Raw genomic sequence first — 20697 nt, forward strand, 5'->3', positions numbered from 1 at the left:
AATACTGGATATCTCAACACACTAGAAAAGCAAGATTTGAATTTAAAATCACATCTCATGATGATGATGATGATGATGATGATGATGATGATAGAGGACTTTTTAAAAGGACATAAATAATTCCCTTAAAGAAATACAGGACAACACAGGTTAAACAGGTAGAAACCCTTTAAAAGGAAACACAAAGATCCCTTAAAGAATTACAGGAAAACACAATCAAACAGGTGAAGGAATTGAACAAAACCATCCAGGATTTTAAAATGGAAATAGAAACAATAAGAAATCACAAAGAGAGAGAATCCTGGAGATAGAAAACCTAGAAAAGAGATCAGGAGTCATAGATGCAAGCATCATCAACAGAATACAAGAGATAGAAGAGAGAATCTCAGGGGCAGAAGATACCATAGAAAACACTGACACAACAGTCAAAGATAATGGAAAATGCAAAAAGTTCCTAACAAAAGCATCCAGGAAATCCAGGACACAATGAGAAGACCAAATCTCTAAGGATAATAGGTGTAGAAGAGAGCAAAGATTCCCAACTTAAAGGGCCAGTAAATATCTTTAACAAAATTATAGAAGAAAACTTCCCTAACCTAAAGAAGAAGATGCCTATGAGCATACAAGAAGCCTACAGAACTCCAAATAGATTGGACCAGAAAAGAAATTCCTCCCACCACATAATAGTCAAACCACCAAATACACTAAACAAAGAAAGAATATTAAATGCAGTAAGGGAAAAGGTCGAGTAACATATAAAGGAAGAACTATCAGAATTATACCAGACTTCTCAACAGAGACTGTGAAAGCCAAAAGATCCTGGGCAGATGTCATACAGACCCGAAGGGAACACAAATGCCAGCCCAGGCTACAATACCCAGCAAAACTCTCAATTGACAGAAATGGAGAAACAAAGATGGTCCATGACAAAACCAAATTTATACAATATATTTCCACAAATTCAGCCCTACAAAGGATAATAGATGGAAAACTCCAACACAAGGAGGGAAACTATACCATAGAAAAAGATAGTAATCTTCTTTCAACTCTCCCAAAAGAAGATTGCCACACAAACATAATTCCACCTCTAACAACAAAAATAACAGGAAGCAACAATCATTATTCCTTAATATCTCTTAACATCAATGGACTCAATTCTCCAATTAAAAAGACATAGAAAAACAAACTGTATATGTAAACGGGACCCAGCATTTTGCTTCATACAGGAAATGCACCTGACAAAGACAGAAACTACCTCAGAGTAAAAGTCTAGAAAAAAATTTTCCAAGCAAAATGGTCCCAAGACACAAGCTGAAATAGCCATTCTAATACCAAATAAAGTCAACTTTCAACAAAAAGTTATCAAAAAAGATAAGGAAGGACAGTTCATATTCATCCAAGGAAAACTCTATCAAGATGAACTCTCAATCCTGAATATCTATGCTCCAAATGCAAGGGCACCCACATTCATAAAAGAAAATTTACTGAAGCTCAAAGCATACCTTGCACTACACACAATATTAGTGGGAGACTTCAACACCCCACTCTCATCAATGGACAGATCATGGAAACAGAAAATAAATAAGAGACACAGCGAAACTAACATGAGTTATGAACCAAATGGATCTAACAGATATCTATAAAACAATTCTTAAAACAAAAGAATGTACCTTCTTTTCAGCATCTCATGGTGCCTTCTCCAAATATGACCATATAATCGGTCACAAAACAGGCCTCAACAGATACAAGAAGATTAAAATAATCCCATGCATCCTATCAGTTCTCCATGGACTAAGGCTGGTCTTCAATAACAACAAAACCAAGAGAAAGCCCACATACACATGGAAGCTGAACAATGCTCTACTCAATGATAACTTGGTGAAGGAAGAAATAAAGAAATTAAAGACTTTAGAAATTAATGAAAATAAAAGAATAACATACTAAAACTTATGGGATACAATGAAAGCAGTGCTAAGAGGAAAACGCATAGCTCTGAGTGCCTGCAGAAAGAAACAGGAGAGAGCATGCAATAGCAGCTTGACAGCACACCTGAAAGCTCTAGAACAAAAAGAAGCAAATACACCCAAGAGGAGTAGAAGGCAGGAAATAATCAAACTCAGGGCTGATATTAATCAAGAAGAAACAAAAAGAACTATACAAAGAACCAACAAAACCAGGAGCTGGTTCTTTGAGAAAATCAACAAGACAGATAAACCCCTAGCCAGACTAACCAGAGGGCACAGAGAGTGTATCCAAATTAACAAAATCAGAAATGAAATGGGAGACATAACAACAGAAACTGAGGAAAATAAAAAAAAATATCAGATCCTACTACAAAATTGGAAAATCTGGATAAAATGGACAATTTTCTAGGCAGATACCAGGTACCAAAGTTAAATCAGGATCAGATAAACCATCTTAACAGTTCCATAACCCCTAAACAAATAGAAGCAGTCATTAAAAGTCTCCCAACCAAAAACAGTCGAGGACCACATGGGTTTAGTGCAGAATTCTATCAGACCTTCAAAGGAGATATAATACCAATATTTTTCAAACTATTCCACAATGAAAACAGAAGGAACCCTACACAATTCATCCTTTGAAGCCACAATTACAGGTATAAACCTAAACCACACAAAGTCCTTACAAAGAAAGAAAACTTCCAACCAATTTCCCTCATGAATATGGATGAAAAAGTACTCGATAAAATTCTCACAAACCAAATCCAAGAACTCATCAAAATGATCATTTACGATGGTCAAATAGGCTTCATTCCAGGGATGCAGGGCTGGTTCAATACACGAAAATCAAATCAATGTAATCTACTCTATAAACAAATTCAAAATAAAAAAGCCAAATGATCATCTCATTAGATGCTAAGAAAGCATTTGACAAATCTCAACACCCCTTCATGATAACAGTCTTGGAAAGATCAGGAATTCATGGCCCACAGCTAAACATGGTAAAAAGCAATATACAGCAAACCAGTAGCCAACATCAAACTAAATCGAGAGAAACTTGAAGCAATCCCATGAAAGTCAGGGACTAGACAAGGCTGCCCACTCTCTCCCTACTTATTCAATATAGTTCTTGAAGTTCTAGCCAGAGCAATCAGACAACAAAAGGAGATCAAAGGGATACAGATTGGAAAGGAAGAAGTCAAAATATCACTATTTGCAGATGATATGATAGTATACTTAAGTGACCCCAAAAGTTCTACCAGAGAACTCCTAAAGTTGATAAACAACTTTAGCAAAGTGGCTGGATATAAAATTAACTCAAACAAATCTGTCTCCTTTCTCTATTCAAAGGATAAACAAACTGAGAAAGAAATTAAGGAAATGACACCCTTCAAAATAGTCACAAATAATACAAAATATCTTGGTGTGACTCTAACAAAGCAAGTGAAAGATCTGTATGACAAGAACTTTAAGTCTCAGAAGAAAGAACTAGAAGATCTCATAAAATAGAAAGATTCCCCATGCTCATGGATTGGCAGGATTAATATAGTAAAAATGGCCATATTGTCAAAAGCAATCTACCGATTGAATGCAATCACCATCAAAATTCCAACCCAATTCTTCATAGAGTTAGAAAGAACAATTTGCAAATTCATTTGGAATAACAGAAAAGGCAGAGTAGTGAAAACTATTCTCAACAATAAAAACTTCTGGGAGGAATCACCATCCCTGACCTCAAACTGTATTATAGAACAATCATGATAAAAACTTCATGATATTGGTACAGAGACAGGTGGCTACCTACCTGTCAATGGAATAGAATTGAAGATGGAGAAATGAATCCACACACCTATGGTCACTTGATCTTTGACAAAGGAGCTAAAACCATCCAATGGCTAAAAGATGCATTTTTAACAAATGATGCTGCTTCAACTGGAGGTCAGCATATAGAAGAATGCAAATCGATCCATTCTTTTCTCCTTGTTCAAAGCTCAAGTGCAAAATGACCAAGGACCTCCAAATAAAACCAAATACACTGAAACTAATAGAAGAGAAAGTGGAAAGAGCCTCGAACACATGGGCACAGGGGTAAATTTCTTGAAGAGAACACCAGTGGCTTATGCTCTAAGATCAAGAATCAACAAATGGGACCTCATAAAACTGCAAAGTTTCTGTAAGGCAAAGGACACTGGCAATAGGACAAAATGGCAACCAACAGATTGGGAAAAGATCTTTACCAATTCTACATCTGATAGGGGGTTAATATTTAATATATACAAAGAATTCAAGAAGGTAGACTCCAGAGATTCAAATAACAAAGCTAAACAAAGAATCCTCAACTGAGGAATATTGAATGGCCAAGAAGCACCTAAAGAAATGTTCAACATCCTTAGTCATCAGGGAAATGCAAATCAAAACAACTCTGAAATTCAACCTCACACCAGTCAGAATGGCTAAGATCAATAAGTCAGGTGACAGCAGATGCTGGTGAGGATGTGGAGAAAGAGGAACATTCCTCCATTGTTGATAGGATTACAACCCACTCTACAGTACAGCACAACCATTGTGGAAATGAGTCTGGCATTTCTTTAGAAAATTAAACATAGTAGTGCCTGAGGACCCAGCTATATCACTCCTGGGCATATACCAAAAGATTCTCCATCATATAACAAGGACACATGCTCCACTATGTTCACCGTGACTTTATTCATAGTAGCCAGAAACTGGAAAGAGCCCAGATGTCGTTCAACAGAGGAATGGATACAGAAAATATAGTATACTTACACAATGGAGTACTACTCAGCTATTAAAAACAATGATTTCAGGGGCTGGGGATTTAGCTCAGTGGTAGAGCGCTTACCTAGGAAGTGCAAGGCCCTGGGTTCGGTCCCCAGCTCCGAAAAAAAAAGAACCAAAAAAAAAAACCCAAAAAAACAAAAAAACAAAAAAAACAATGATTTCATGAAATTCTTAGGCAAATGGATGGAACTAGAAACCTGAATGAGGTAACCCAATCACAAGAGAACACACATGGTATGCATTCACTGATAAGTTGGCTATTAGCCCAAACCTTGGAATACCCAAGATACAATTCACATACCATATGAAGCCCAAGAAGAAGGAAAACCAAATTGTTGATGCTTCAGTCTTTCTTAGAAGGGGGAACAAAATACTCACGGGAAGAAATACAGGGACAATGAGTAGAGCAGAGACTGAGGGAAAGGCCAATCAGAGACTGCCCTGCCTGGGGATCCATCCCATATGCAGCCACCAAACCTGTCACTATTGCTGATGCCAAGAAGGGCTTGCTGACAGGAGCCTGATATGGATGTCTCCTAAGATACAGATGAGAATGCTTGCAGCTAACCATCAGACTAACTATGGGGACCCCAATGGAAGAGTTAGAGAAAGGACTGAAGGAACTGAAGGGATTAGCAACACCACAAGAAGAACAACCATATCAACCAACCAGACCCACCTAGAGTTCCCAGTGATTAAACCACCAACTGAAGAGTACACATGGGGGCGGGGGAGACCCATGATTCCAGAAGCATTTGTAACAGAGGGTGGCATTGTCTGTCACCAGTAGGAAGAGAATCCCTTGATCCTGTGAAGGCTCTTTTTCCCAGTGTAGAGGAATGCCAGGCTGTCAAGGTGGGATTGGTTGGATGGGAGGGAAAGCATCCTTACAAAAGCAGGGGGAGGGATGATGGGAGGTGGGGAACCAGGAAAGGGGATAATATTTGAAATGTAAATACATACACTCTCCAATACAAAAACTTAAAAAAAATAAGAAGTAAGGGGAAAAAAGAATCACAATGGAATACAAAATGTATGTCCTCTGTCAAATAAGTATTATGATATCATTATAACTTAAAAAAAAGAAAACAATCACAGGTTGTGGAATTTTAGAGCTGGAGTAAACTTGAATGCAGTGTACTACTAGAGCAAAATATAATAATTGTCCTCAAATTTGGAAATACTTCAACTAACCAACACACACACACACACACACACACACACACACACACACACACACACACATGCTTTCCTTTTGACTTTTCTAGGGACTCCCTCAGTTCACATATTCAGCTGTTTCAAGCTGTCCCACGTGTCACTGAAGCCCTGCTTATCTTTCTTTTGTTCCCCTGGGTTTTATTATAGGTAAATTAATAAGGTAGGACTGGTGTTCCATTTACTAGTGACCCTTTCCCATGACAGAATCTGTCCTTTACACTTCTCTGTGTCCTTTTCATTTCACACTGTGTCCTGACCTCTGTCACCTTGAGTCTCTTGTTTTTGTCTCCCTGGTTACCATGGAGGACAGAGGTCTAACACACACTTAACTTGTTTTCTAACCTATACACGACTTCTACTATCTGTAAGTTCTGAGCAGCGTAGCTCATCTTATCCCATTCCTGTCTCATGCTCCCAGCTTGTTTTCATGCCTCATAATTTTTGATCAGATGTCAGACATTGCACATTTTTACCTTATTTGACGCAATGTAACATACAAAATCATCTTGAGAGTTTTTTCCTTGAGTGCAATTGGGTTACTTGGGAAAATCATGGTTTTTAAAATTGTATTAGGCCAGAAGACAGCAATGGTAACATCAGAGCAGAGTTATTTCCAACTAATGAGGCGAGGTCCTTCTGTGTGCTCTCCCTAATTCCAACCGAGCTGGTCAGAACAGCATTATTCTTAAGCCCATGCGAGCACTGGGCATCCTGTTAATCCCTACTCCTTTTTTCAGATGGTTTATTCCCTAGAACAGAGTATACTAATGATCATTGTTCAAATGAATCCTCAGAGAACCTTCTGAGAGTTTCGGGGGGAGGGGTGTATTATAATGAACTTTTATTGAATTCCTTGAGAATTTAATTCATGTATATAAGGTATTCTGGAAACTGCCACTTCCGTTAGCTCCTTTTCTACACATGTCCTTTTCTTCCTGGTCCTATTTTATTGGTTTCTCTTGAGTCTAACCACTGAGTTTATTCAGGGATGTATGTGTGACCAATAAGTTTCAAATTATCCTTTAAATCTGTCAGGTTCCCCTGGAGGAAAACAAATGAAGACCATGACTGCCTTCTCCCAGAATACAGCTCTAGCCTGTGGTTTTACCAAGGTGTGCTATGGTTCTGAAAGTTTCTCTAATCCATGATTGGCTGATGATGGACCCAGTCTTTTGCAGGTCCAGTGCATACAGATGTAGCTGCTTTGAGTTGATAGTTACAATGGTTATGCCATGCCCAGAAGATAGCATTTCCCAGACCCTTCCCTGTGTTTTCTGACTCTTATGCTCTTTCTTCCCAGTCTTCTTTAGTATCCCATGAACCTTAAAGGGATGCTATAAATGTCCTGTTTAAGGGTGAGAATCCAGCCATCATTCTCATGACTTCTGCAGTCATGAGTCTGCATTTGCCAAAGTTCATTGCAAAGAGAAGCTTCCAAAAACATACGCTCCTGCCATTCCTTTAAGTGCCCAAGAGATCTAGCTGCTAGGACCCTATTGCTGGACACACTACAGACTCTCATCAGAACATATAGAGGAAATGAGATGGAACCGAACTGGAAACTTCTTCCCTGCTGACTAGCTTTTATAGTGTTATGCAGGCAGCTGGAAGAAACAACACACCAAGATCTTACTCAGCTCTGGATGCTAAAACCTGCAATACTAACCTGCCAGGCAAGACGTGACCACTTGTGTGACAGTGACATGAGTGTTGTGGAATAACCAACCATTCTCTGATTGGGGTCAAGGTCTACTCCATAGGAGAAAGTTCATGGCTACCACTCTAAACCCTATCAAACCCTACCTGGATGAGGAGGTCATAAGGCCGAGGAGTAAGTCACTATGGTTCTTCAGATACAAGTGACAGGATGCTAAACTGGCTTCTACATATATTTGAAGACTTTAGCTGTATCTGCCACATTTACTTACTTGTCCATACGTTACATACATTGACTGTTTCAGATTCTCAGATCTATCTCAAGTCAATCTTCTACTCTATCTGAATTCCTTCCTCCTCTACAGCCTTACAAAACCTCTCTAGTCAATAAACTGGGGCAGCCATAGAGCACGGCTGCTTTACCATTTCTCAGAGATTTCTGGCTCTCCTCTCCTCATGTTCAATGTTTTGCAAATCAACTTATACATTATATATTAATGTTTTTATTTTATTATTTTATGAAGGGTGGATAGATTTGGTCTGAATTACAAATTTTCATCAGTATAAATTCTTATTTCTGTCCTGTCTTCAGTTTTCTGAAACTCTAGTTTTTCCTCTATGTACCTTGCTTTTCCAAGACTCTCAGTTCCACCTCAAGTCTCCTCAGTCAGTCTTCTTCTCGATCTGAATCCCTTCTAACAGCCTGACAAAATCTCTCTAGTCTGCAAACTGAGGCAGCTGAAATTCCATTCACAGTTGAAATTTCATTCATTTAGATGTGATACCAGAGGGATTCATACCACACACAGAAAATATGAGCCTATGATCAAGGCAAAGTTAATTTGGAACATATATATGTAAAATACCAGCAGGTACATACACATTCACATAGATGAAAAATGATAGCAAAATATTATTAACAGTGATAGATCCCTGGGATTGTAGTTGGTTAGTATTTATTTTCAGTTTTCTAAATCACCTTCTACTATAAAAATACATGGCTTCCACCAAAATTTCATGTTATCTGATATCTTATAGGTATGTATATCTTAAAAGCACATTTCTTCATATATAATATAATTGATTTTTTTAAAAGAAAATTAGATATATTTGCCAATGAATAGTGGAAGTGATCTGTTTCTCTTATTAGAAACTCTTTTTGTTATTTGGTTGGTTCTTTTGGTTTAGTTGATTTTTCATTAATCAATTAACTTATTTATTTATTCTACATCCATATTGTAGCCCCCATGCTCCTCTCACACAGTCCCTCCCCTCCTCTCCCCCTCCTTCTCCTCTGAGAACGGGAGGCCTCCCATGGGCATTACCATACCCTGGCACATCAAGTCACTGCAGGACTAAGGTTATCCTCTCCCATTGAGGACAAACAAGGTAGCCCAGTTAAGGGCATGGAATCCACAGACAGACAACATATTGAGGGACAGCCCCTACTCCAGTTGTTGGGGTACCAACGTAAAGACCAAGCTGTACATCTTCTACATGTGTGTGGGGGAGGGGAACTGCTAGAACCAGCCCATGTATGCACTTTGGTTGGTAGTTCAGTCTCTGAGAGCCTTCAGGTGTTCAGATTAGTTAACTCTATTGGTCTTCATGTGGAGTTCCTACTCCCTCCCGGTCCCTCAAACCTTCCCCTAACTCTTCCACAAGACTCCCAATGTTTGGCTGTAGGCTTCTACATCTGTTTCCGTCAGTCAGCTGTTAGGTGGAGCCTCTCAGAGGACAGTTACGCTGGGCCCCTGCCTGCAAGCATAAGAGTGTCATTAATAGTGTTAGGGATTGGTTTTTACCCACTGAAAGGGTCTCAAGTTGGTCGTTGGTTGGACATTCCCTCAGTCTCTGCTCCATCTTCGTCCTCACACTTTTTTTTTATTAATTTTTTTTATTAACTTGAGTATTTCTTATTTACATTTCGAGTGTTATTCCCTTTCCCGGTTTCCGGGCAAACATCCCCCTCCCCCCTCCCCTTCTTTATGGGTGTCCCCCTCCCCACCCTCCCCCCAATACCGCCCTCCCCCCAACAATCACGTTCACTGGGGGTTCAGTCTTAGCAGGACCCAGGGCTTCCCCTTCCACTGGTGCTCTTACTAGGATATTCATTGCTACCTATGAGGTCAGAGTCCAGGGTCAGTCCATGTATAGTCTTTGGGTAATGGCTTAGTCCCTGGAAGCTCTGGTTGGTTGGCATTGTTGTTCATAAGGGGTCTCGAGCCCCTTCAAGCTCTTCCAGTCCTTTCTCTGACTCCTTCAACGGGGGTCCTGTTCGCACTTCTTATCGGCAGACCAAATTTTGGGTGAAAGGTTTTGTGGCTGAGTTGTGCCCTTTTCCCTCCAGTAGGGGTCCTTCCTAGCTACATGGCTACATGGCCACCTCCGGTTCCGTATTCCCCCACCACCGCTAGGAGTCTCAGCGGGAGTCACCCCCATAGACTCCTAGGAACCTCCCCCATCCCAGGTCTCTGGCCACCATGGCCTCTGCCAGCTGCCGATTTCCATTCACTCTCCCACTCTTCTTTCCTATCCCCTACACCTGATCCTGGTCACAGCTCCCTGTTCCCCTCCCCATGACCTCTCCTAGCCAGTTCCCTCCCTTCATCTGCTGCAGATGCCTATTTGTTTCCCCTTCTGAGGAGATTCAAGCATCCTCACGGGAGTGCTCTTGGCTGTTTAGCTTCTTTGCATTTGGGGCTTGTAATGTGGGTATCCTGTACTTTGTGGCTGCTATCTACTTCTCAGTGAGTACACACCACGCACATCCTTTTGGTCTGGGTTACCTCACTCGGGATGATATTTTCTAGTTTCATCCATTTGCCTGCAAATTTCATGATGTCCTTGATTTTTAACAGCGGAGGATTCCATCGTATAAATGAACCGTATTTTTAAAATCAGTTCTTTAGTTGAGGGGCATCTGGGTTGCTTCCGGTTTCTGGCTGTTGTGACTAAAGCTGCCATGAACATAGTGGAGCGCTTGTCCTTGTGGTGTGGTGTCACATCTTTTGAGTATGTGCCCAGGAGTGGTATAGCAGTTCTCTGAGAAACTGCCAGATTAGCTTCCAAGTTTGCACTCGCCTCAGCAATGGAGGAGTGTTCCCCTCGCTCCACATCCTCGCCAGCCTGTGCTGTACCTTGAGCTTTGGATCTTAGCCATTCTGATGAGTATAAGGTAGACCCTCAAAGTCATTCTAATCTGTAGTTCCCTTATGAAAGGATGTTGAACATTTCCTTACGTTTTCCTTGGCCATTAGCAATTCCTCTGCTGAGAACTTTCTGCTTATGTCTGTACCCCGTTTTTTATTAGGTTACTTTGTTTACTGGAGCCTAATTTCTTTAGTTCTTTGTATATTTTGGATATTAACCTTTTGTCAGATACAGGGTTGGTAAAGATCTTTTCGCATTCTGTAGGCTGCTGTTTGTCCTATTGAAGGTGTCTTTTGTTTTACAGAAACTTTCGAGTTTTATGAGGTCCTGTGTATTAATTGTTTATCTTAGTGCCTGGGCTATTTGTGTTCTGTTCAGGAAATCATCTCCTATACCAGTGAGTTTAAGGCTATTTCCCATTTCCTCTTCTATTAGATTTAATAGATCCAGGTTATGTAGGGGTCTTTGATCCACTTGGAGTTGAGTTTTGGTGCAAGATAATAAATATGGATCTATTTGAATTTTCTACATGCAGACATCCAGTTAGACCAGCACCATTTGTTGAAGATGCTTTCTTTTTTCCATTGTATGGTTTTGGATTTTTTTGTCAAAAAAAAAAAAGTATGTGGGGTTTTTTTCTGAGTCTTCAATCCCATTGATCTACCTATATCTTTCTATACCAACACCATGCAGATTTTATTATTCTATTATTATTATTATTATTATTATTATTATTATTATTATTATTACTCTGTAGTACAGCTTGAGGTCAGGGATGATGATTCCTTCAGAACTTCTTTTATTATAGAGGATTTCTTTAGCAACCCTGGATGTTTTGTTTTTCCAAATAAAGTTCAGAATCGTTCTTTCAAAGTCTGTAAAGAACTGTGTTAGAATTTTGATGGGAATTGGATTGATCTGTGGATTGGTTTTGGTAAGAGGGTGGTCAGCATCGGGAAGTCATGAAAGGCTACCTTAGCGTCGTTTGTTCGTGACTTGTAAAATTCTAAGGACACACTTGATTCCATTGAATGTGGCAACTTCGTATTTCTTTTAGCAGTGAAGAATGGATATTGCCTACAGGACTACTAGACAAAACAGCTTCTGAGCATGCAGTGAAATTCGACTTCTGAATTCGTGGGGATATGAGCAATTTTACATAATTGTAGTGAAACGATAGTAAAAAGACTAAAAGAAATTATGATCTAAGCAGACTCTACCACATAACAACATATTTTAAGCTAAGTAGACACATGAGTGCACTCTCATGGACTTGGAACAGTGCCCAGAGAAAAGCACAGAGGACAATGGTCCAGAAGGGATAGGCATATCTTTCAGTACCTTGTTTCCCAAGTGCAGCTACAGCCTGGTTGAGTTTGGATCCAAGCTCTGCCACTTAGAAGCAACACAAATCTGCAAGAGTTCTTTGACCTCCTCCTGCCACGAATCCCCGTCTGTAAAAATGAGGAATAAAATGGGCAAACTGCAGCTTCTATGAACCAATACAAAGGAAGAGTGAGCTCGACTAGCTGTTGGCTACCCGAAGCTTCAGCTAAATGAGTTACTATTATTCTAGATGTGAACGGAGACACTTTTAACAGCTTTAAATTCTGTGCCTTTCGTGTGCACTTAAAAGCCACTTGACTAGCTCCTCAAAGCTGTGATTATGCAGCTAAGGTCGCTCGCACCCATTTGTGGCGACAACAAAGGTGAAAATTTTAATTAAACTAATACTAGCAGAATTCTAAGTGAAAATTACAAAAATGACATTGGTGGTGCACAAAACACTTATGTTCAACCTTCTTACTTACCAAAGTGAAAGATGCTCAAAGAGGGGAGAAAAAGTTATGCACAGAGTTAAAAGCAAAGCAATATGGGTGTCTGCGTGCCACAGTACCTCGTGTCTTGTGTTATATTTGTTCCTCTCAGCTGTAATTCCTGGCTTCAGCTTCCTCTGTGAAGCCATAGTCAATATCTTCAATCCTCCAGCTCTTCAGCATCCCTTTTCCTCATTCTAGGACACTCCAGCTTTAAAGAGAATTGATTTCCACAATTTCAATAACCAACCTCATACTTGACTCTGGCAGGAGGGAAAAAAAATCTAGTTAGTCTAAGTGTGACAAACAAGACAGGTTGCAGTCAATAAAGGTTTAAAAACAAACACATCTAAATGCTGTGAAAATAATAAATAGTTCTTTTTCGACGTGCTTCAAGCATTCACATCAGACCTGGGCTTGACTTCCTGTTATGGTTGAGAAGAAACAGTGTCAGGCTTCTCTGCCGGTGAAAGAAGAGAATTCAACACGTGACTATCAATTGAGCTCTAGCTAATGAAATGACAGGAAACAGGTACAGACAAATGGCATACAAAGTTAAGGTGCAAACGGAGGCTGTGTTGTGTGTTCTCCATGCCAGGGGCTCTGTCTGGTGTGAATAAGAATCGTGGTACAGTATATCTGCTATAATAGAAATAGCAAAGACTCAAACGGAGCATGACGTAGGAAATGCACGTCTCTGTCCAGAGGTTAACGGGGGCCAGGTAGGTGAGCAGACACTTGAGTTGAGTCTTGAAAAACATATCATCTTTTTTGCTGGGTAATGTAAAATAGAAAGAACAATTCAAGCTGATAGGAAGGGGAGGTAAGTGCTGGAAGTTGGGTGCCTTCATCCCACCAAGAGAATTCCCAGCACGGAAGAGGGAAAGTAGGAATAGACTGGTATAGACACTTTGCAGGGACTTCAGGGTTATTCCTTTCGAGCAGGTTCAGACATAGAGCAAACGCCATAGGTCTGTTCTATACTACATGGATGCCTGAGTCAGTCTAGACAGTCTTGTTTGGTCTTCTTTCATGAAGTTGGTCTATGGTCTTCTGCCTTAGATGAATTAGTTCGCTCAATGCCGATGAAAGGTAGAAAGTTGCCTGGGAGAAAAGGTTGAAAGATTAACTGGGTCTCTGTAGTCATTAGGGAATTGTATACCACATAGCCCACCAAAAAAATAAAAATCAGACAGATATACTGTTCTTGCTGTAGCTTGGAATTGAATGATCTAAAAAGACACAGTTTAGGACAAGCAAATATTGCTCTCTCCTCTCTCTGTGTGGGCACCAGCAGGACCTCTTCTCCCAAACTCACCGTACCATATAGCAGAGTAGCAATAAGGAACGTTTCCATTGTAAGCTGAAAGCGAGCATATTGTCCAATGTTCAAAATTCCCAGTGGTGCCAATGCCTCGAGCCAACTAGCCTGACATCATCTCTTTTAAGATCCAGGCTCCTGGCTGCTGGCCCTAATAAATGTCCCTTTATAAGGAAAAGAGCATCCTTTACAGAAGAACAGAGTTCATGGCTCAAGAAGTGACTCATTTAACCCAGATAGCCTCAGCCTAGAACACTGTAAGAAAAACAATTACTAAGATTTATTTCAATGCCACTGTCGAAAATCTATTTCTACGTTGCAGCAAATGCTTCAAGTACGTTTCTCTAATGAAACTCATTATCATAGCCTTTTTATTCTTTTCGTGTAATGGGAAGTTGAATAGTGTACTTTGAGGGCGAAAATAATGCCCTGAAATTTTGTACCCATCAGGAGGAAATCATTCATTTCTGTCATTCTATTTCAATGCAAGCGTCTTCCACACTATAAAAGGATGAAATATGGATAACAATAGAGGATGCTATCTTCTCCCCCCCCCCTCGTTCTGCTCCTTTCTCTGTACGATTTTGACTAATATATTATGTGTTCTTTCAAAATCTTTTATGGTCATAAAAATCTAATGAGAAGTTTCTGAATACTTTTGACTGCTTAAAACTGCCTGGCGCCTTTTAAAAAACGTGGGCATATTATTAATCCAACATCCTAGGTACTTTCCAGGCTGAGTAATTATCTTCCACCTACCTAGGTTCCCCTGGTGGTTTCAATTTGCATACAAAATTGTTCTTCACTTCCGGTTTCTGAGGTTTTTGTGGTGTTTACTTTCATATTGATACCTATAACATCAATCCTGCTCAGCAGTCAGCGTTGTTTATGAAGTAGAGGAAACTGTTGTGTTTCTTCATACATATGTTGTTCTTTTTGTACAAAAATAACCACTTGGATGTCTATTCAGCGGCTCCTTTAAATGATACTCCTTTCTGTTTAATTGTATCATTTAAATGATATTCCTTCCTGTTTAATTGTATCAGTGCGCCCACTCACTCTTAGACACCACATTTGTGTTGTTACTTTCTTTCTGTATACATATTTGTCAACTTGCTAGGGTTCCTGGCAGTGCTGTAGGTGCATTTAGCAAGGGGTTGTGAGTTTCTTAGTAGTCTATCCATCCCTAGAATCTGTAGCATTTTTAATAATGCTTTCTGAAAATGGAGTCTCTAATAAAAGGACAGAATCCAAAACCACTCCAATATTAATTAAGTAAAAACGTAATAAACTTTTTGATGGCCAGACATTCTATTGACTATTTTCTACACAGTAACTCATTTAGTTTGCCTAAAACTGGATTAGGCAGGCTTTTCCTGTTTCAAACATGAGGAAATTGAAGCCCCAGTGTATGAATTAGCTCATGAAGCCTCATAGCATAGGAAAAGTGGCAAAGCTATACTTTATTTTTTTTCATTTCTTTTTTTCATTAACCATTCCATTCATTTACATCTCAAATGATATCTCACTTCCTGGTTATCCCACACACACACACACACACACACACACACACACACACACACACACGTGTCACATGTGCCTTTCCCTTTGCCTTTATGAGAGTGCTTCTCCACACACCCACACTCTCCTGCTCCTCACTCCTCTAGCATCCCCCTATGCTGGGACATCAAGCCTCCCCAGGACCAAGGGTCTCCCCTCCCATTGCTGTCCGGCAAGGCTATCCTCTGCTACATGTGTATCTGGAGCCCTGGATCCCTCCAGGTACACTCCTTGGTTGGTGATCTAGACTCTGGAAGAACTAGGTGGTCAGGCCAGCCTCTGTCGTTCTTCCAGTGGGGTTGCAATCCTGCTCTGCTCCTCCAGTCCTTCCTCCAGCTCCCCTACCAGGTTGCCTGAGCTCAGTCTGATGGTTGGCTCCAAGCATCCACATCTGCATTGGTCAGTTGCTAGCTGAACTTCCTCAAGGAACCACCACACTAGTTCCTGTCAGCAAGTACCTCTTGAACACGGCAACAATGTTAGGTTTGGTGTCTGCAGACATGATGGATCCCAAGGTGGGACAGTCCTTGATTGGCCCTTCCTTCAGTCTCTGTTCTATTTTTTGTCCCTTTTCTTCCTTTGGACAGGAACATTTCTGGTTTTAAAACTTTGAGATGGGTGGGTGTCCTCATATAGGTACTCTGTCATAGGATAGCAAATGGTTTAGTTTCTGTCTAACTCTGAAACCCTGAGATCTAGACAGTCTCCTCTTCTAAGGTATGTGACATTAGAAGCCATAAAATTTCAGTCTTTCAGTATGAATCCAAAAGCAAGAAGAGCCAATGTCCTTATATAAAGGTAGTAAAACCCCATCTCTGTCACTGATAGAGAGAAGCCATCTTGTCCTATCCAGACAATCTACTGATGGGTCACACCCATTCAAGGGAGAGTAACCCACTTTACTCAGTCTCCCAATTCAAGTATTAATCTCATGTGGAAAGTGCCCACAGTGATGTTTTAAACAGCCACATAGCTGGACATGCTATTTTTCAATTAAGACGGGCAATACAAAATTGACAGTCATTGACATCATTATAGCCATTATTCCATAACTCAGTTATATGGTATCCTAATAATCAAAGAATAGATCATATATCCCTCTATTTCTTTTTTTTTTCCAGAGCTGGGGATCGAACGCAGGGCCTTCCGCTTGTTAGGCAAGCGCTCTACCCCTGAGCTAAATCCCCAACCCCCCTCTATTTCTTAACATGAATTGAACACATAATTATTTCTTAAGAAAAAAATAGTTGGTTACACAATGAAAATTGCTATCCAAATATTTTTGAAGTCAACTTATTTCCAGCTCTCTTAAATCAGGTTCATGATATATATTTCTATGACCAAAAGAGGCAAGAGGCTTGGTTTTTAGCTTTTCAAATGCAGAGAAGCCATGTTCCCTAGCAACACTGACTTCACATGAGAAACTTTCAAATGCCATTTATAGCAGGTTCTTTCCCCCCTCATTGCCACCTCACTCCAAGCTTGTGATTACTAAAGAGAAAACGAGCTTTGAAGATTTTAAGTAATGCTCTTAAGAGGGCATCATGGTGGTTGGCCAAAGAGGATGCTGTTCATAATGTTATTTAGACTCACTTCAAAGTCTGTAGAATCATTTTTTTCATTTTGTTCACACTGTTAACACTGATTATAATATATGACAGAACCAGATTTTAAAACTCAACGTTAACAGAAATAAGAACTTCTAGTACTGGCCTGAAATAGGCAAAGTATACACACCTTTGTTTAAAGTTTTCCTTTGTGTTGTGTAAATTAGTTATGTATGTCTAAACATGCATATTATTTATGTATGTTTTTTTTAGCTGACTACATATGTGCGTTTATATAAATTTGTATGAATTCGCTCAAACACTCGATCTTAAGTGGAAAGACTCATGTCTTGTTATTTCCACTTGTCACAAACAGGACTTTCAACTAATTATATCAGGACTCACAGGGCCATAAAAAAAAAAGAATTGTAATAATAGGCATGTATCTTAGTGAGGATTTACTGCTGTGACCAGACACCATGACCAAGGCAACTCTTAAAAAGACAACATTTAATTAAGGCTGGCTTACAGGTTCAGAGGCTCAGTTCATTACCATCAAGGTGGGAGCATGGCAGCGTACAGGGAGGAATAGTGCAAGAGGGACCTGAGAGCTCTACATCTTCATCTGAAGGCTCCTAGGAGAAGACTGACTCTTCCACACTGAGTAGATTTTCAAAGTTAACCTCCACAGTGACACACTTCCTCCAACAAGGCCACACCTCCAAACAGTACCACTCTCTGGGCCAAGCATATTCAAACCCACCACACTATGCATGAATGTTTCAACATGTAGAAAGTCTAACTCTTAACCTGTTAACAGGGAAAGTTCTTCATTTCATGAGGCACTTAAAACACAGTTGATAGAATTCAGTGCTCTTAAGACCACAAAGTAAATCACATTACCAAAGATACCAGTGGAGAGCTCTTTAAATGGATACCCATCTATTCAGAACATGGCAAATCTACAGCATTGCTTATATTCAAAATGTAATAGGATCCTGGTCAATGCAAAAAGGTAATAGGAAGAACCATGAGGCAACATGGTTGAAAAAAAAAGCACATAGTTACATATCACCTGTAAGTTTATATCCATAAAAAATGGAAAAATAAAGTCTCAGGGCAATCGGAAAAGTTACTGTAGTGATAATAGGAACACTAGTAGCATTCTCCTGAGACACTTTATATCTGTGTAGAATACACACTGTACATGCAGTACATATGTATTGTTATGTACATATTGTATACAGTGTGTATAAATGTTACATGGCCATTCTACACATCTATCTGATCCTTTCTTGATAAAAGAAGTACTCCCATAAAGCTATTTAGGCATCAAGTTAAAAAAATTTATGAACAAAGATGTGGGTAAATGAAATCATATACCATAACCAAAATGGGCTCTCTGGACGCCATAAAGATGTCATTTAGCTTCTAGTTGGAACTCTAAAGCCACTATAATATTTCAAAAGAGTTTTCATGGAATTTTATAAGCACGCAGTAAAATTAATGAAGAGGATCAGGGAACCAAAATGATTTTGATTTTGCTGGTACAGAATGTTCAGCTTTGGTGAATGTAAATCTTACCATGAAAGTACTAGTGATTAGGTCCATGTGGAACTGATGCAGAGGTAGACAAAATGAATGTGACATAAAAAAACAAACCTTTAAGTGACCTCTCACTGAGATGGTGAATGCTTGTATACCAGACCCTAATCAATAAAAATATTTTAAGTATTTTCATGTTTTAAAAAAAAGTTTCTTACACACTTCTTCACAAGTCTACTCCATGGAAAATTATAACAATCTCAGGGATAGAGGAAGGAGATTAAGTCTGAGGAGAGGACTTAATCAGAAGTGTTTGCCCCATGAACACACAGATTTGAGTTCCATTTATAGCACCCACTTGAAAAAAAAATCCAGATAGCCACATGATCCATATCTCTAGTGTTTAGGCGACAGAAACAAGACGACCCTTTCCAGGTTTAGTGAGAGGCTTTGTCTAAAAACTAATGCGAATGATTGAAGAAGACTCTTGACATAGACCCCTGGCTGTATATGCACATATACGTCCACACATAGTAACACATACAGACACAAGGAGAAGTAGATTGCAGAGTGGCAGACGGGATCATTTAAATATATCTGCGATATATGCATGAAATAAATAATTAAAGCCACACAGTGACTGCATTGGGTCTATTTTCTGTGGTTCTATTTAATGAGTCCTTAAAGTTAATGGCGGTTTTAAAAATGACTGTGGAAATAAATGTCTACGTGTAGATATGGGTAAACAAATCCATCATTTGTCCATTTAACTGTCTGTGTGATAGCTAATTGTCAGGAGGCAGGTCTGAGAGACAGACAGCAGGTTTGATTTGTTACTGTGCTAGATGAACTCTTAGTCCAATGATTCCTCTGTCGGGAAGAGCACTCCGCAGGAAAGCGTTACAGAGGTCAGAAAGCAGAGCCTGGTTCATTACACCATGGTCTCTGAACTGGCGTGTGCTGCAAATCTGGAAGCAATGACCGCTGGTTTGATGGATGAAGAAGTCCTGCTGCAGAACGCTCTTCAGAGGCCGAAGAGAAAAATCATTAGGACGGAATTTACTGTAGAAAAATATAAAATCCTGCCTTGAGGTTAAAAAATAATCGGCTGTATGAGAGCAGACCCATAGGATGCTTGCCTTGAATGTTAGTAATGGGAAAATGAGCAAAGAGGTTTGATTGACCTCGTTTGCAATCAGATGTAAAATGTCTATAAAATTATACCGTACTGAGAGTACGGTGACCAGATCACCAGGAGTGGTATCCTTCTACCGGAATAGGTAATAATTATGTAAGCATTTTTAAATGGCTTTGGGTTGATAGCAGCCAGTAGGTGAAGGCCTCGATAATCTAGAAACACTGGGTCACACAAAACCATCAAAAAACAAAACAAAACAAAAAAAACAAAAAACAAAAAAAAAACTTTTGACCTATAGGATTTCATGAAGGGCTTCGAATACTTCTATGAATTGTTCAATTCATAGACAATTCAGGGGTAAATGCTTCTTCAAGACCTTGTCAAAACATACAAGAAACTATTTGCTGAGTACTCTCAGCTTGCCGGGGTAAAAATGGAGTAGCAGTAGAATCTAATTCAACTATGTCTAGAGACCCATGAGTAAGTGAATGTCATCTTCACACTCACTCCACCCCTCCCGTGAGGCTGCTGAGTGATCAGCACACAGAACAGTAGCAGGATGTAAGTTAAAGAGCCATTTTATCAGCAGCTCCCTTAACAGCTGCAATAGAGAAGAAGTCAAGGATACTCTGACCACAGCGCTAAGGCCTCCTTCTCTTCCTGGCTTTTTCCCATCATGCCCTCCAAAAAGAAAAAAAGATTAAATTATAGGCCCACCACACACAATGAGTTGAAATATATGTGTCGTGTCAAAATGCTGTATGAAAGGTGTCCCCCAAAGTGTGATTCCGTTTCTATTACAGAAATGGAATGGACGTGGAGATACGTTTCAATTTAACAAAAGGACATTGACTGTATTAGTCACGTGACTCTCCAGGAAAGAAGCTTATCGCTCTACGAGCGGATTCTCTCCTACTGGAGTTTAAATACTGTACAGTGCATACAATGCATGGGAGCTGCCCAGTAAATTATACTCTAGGAA

The 20697-nt window shown here is 39.7% G+C and overlaps 1 protein-coding gene across 5 annotated transcripts in view; it reads left to right on the plus strand.

Moving 5' to 3' along the window:
- The window catches only part of Anks1b (ankyrin repeat and sterile alpha motif domain containing 1B), a 1165946-nt gene that overhangs the window by 603090 nt on the left and 542159 nt on the right, over positions 1 to 20697 (plus strand). The window lies entirely within an intron of this gene.

Source organism: Rattus norvegicus, chromosome 7 (genome assembly GCF_021556685.1).
Source record: "Rattus norvegicus strain SHRSP/BbbUtx chromosome 7, alternate assembly SHRSP_T2T, whole genome shotgun sequence".
Lineage (NCBI taxonomy): Eukaryota > Metazoa > Chordata > Mammalia > Rodentia > Muridae > Rattus > Rattus norvegicus.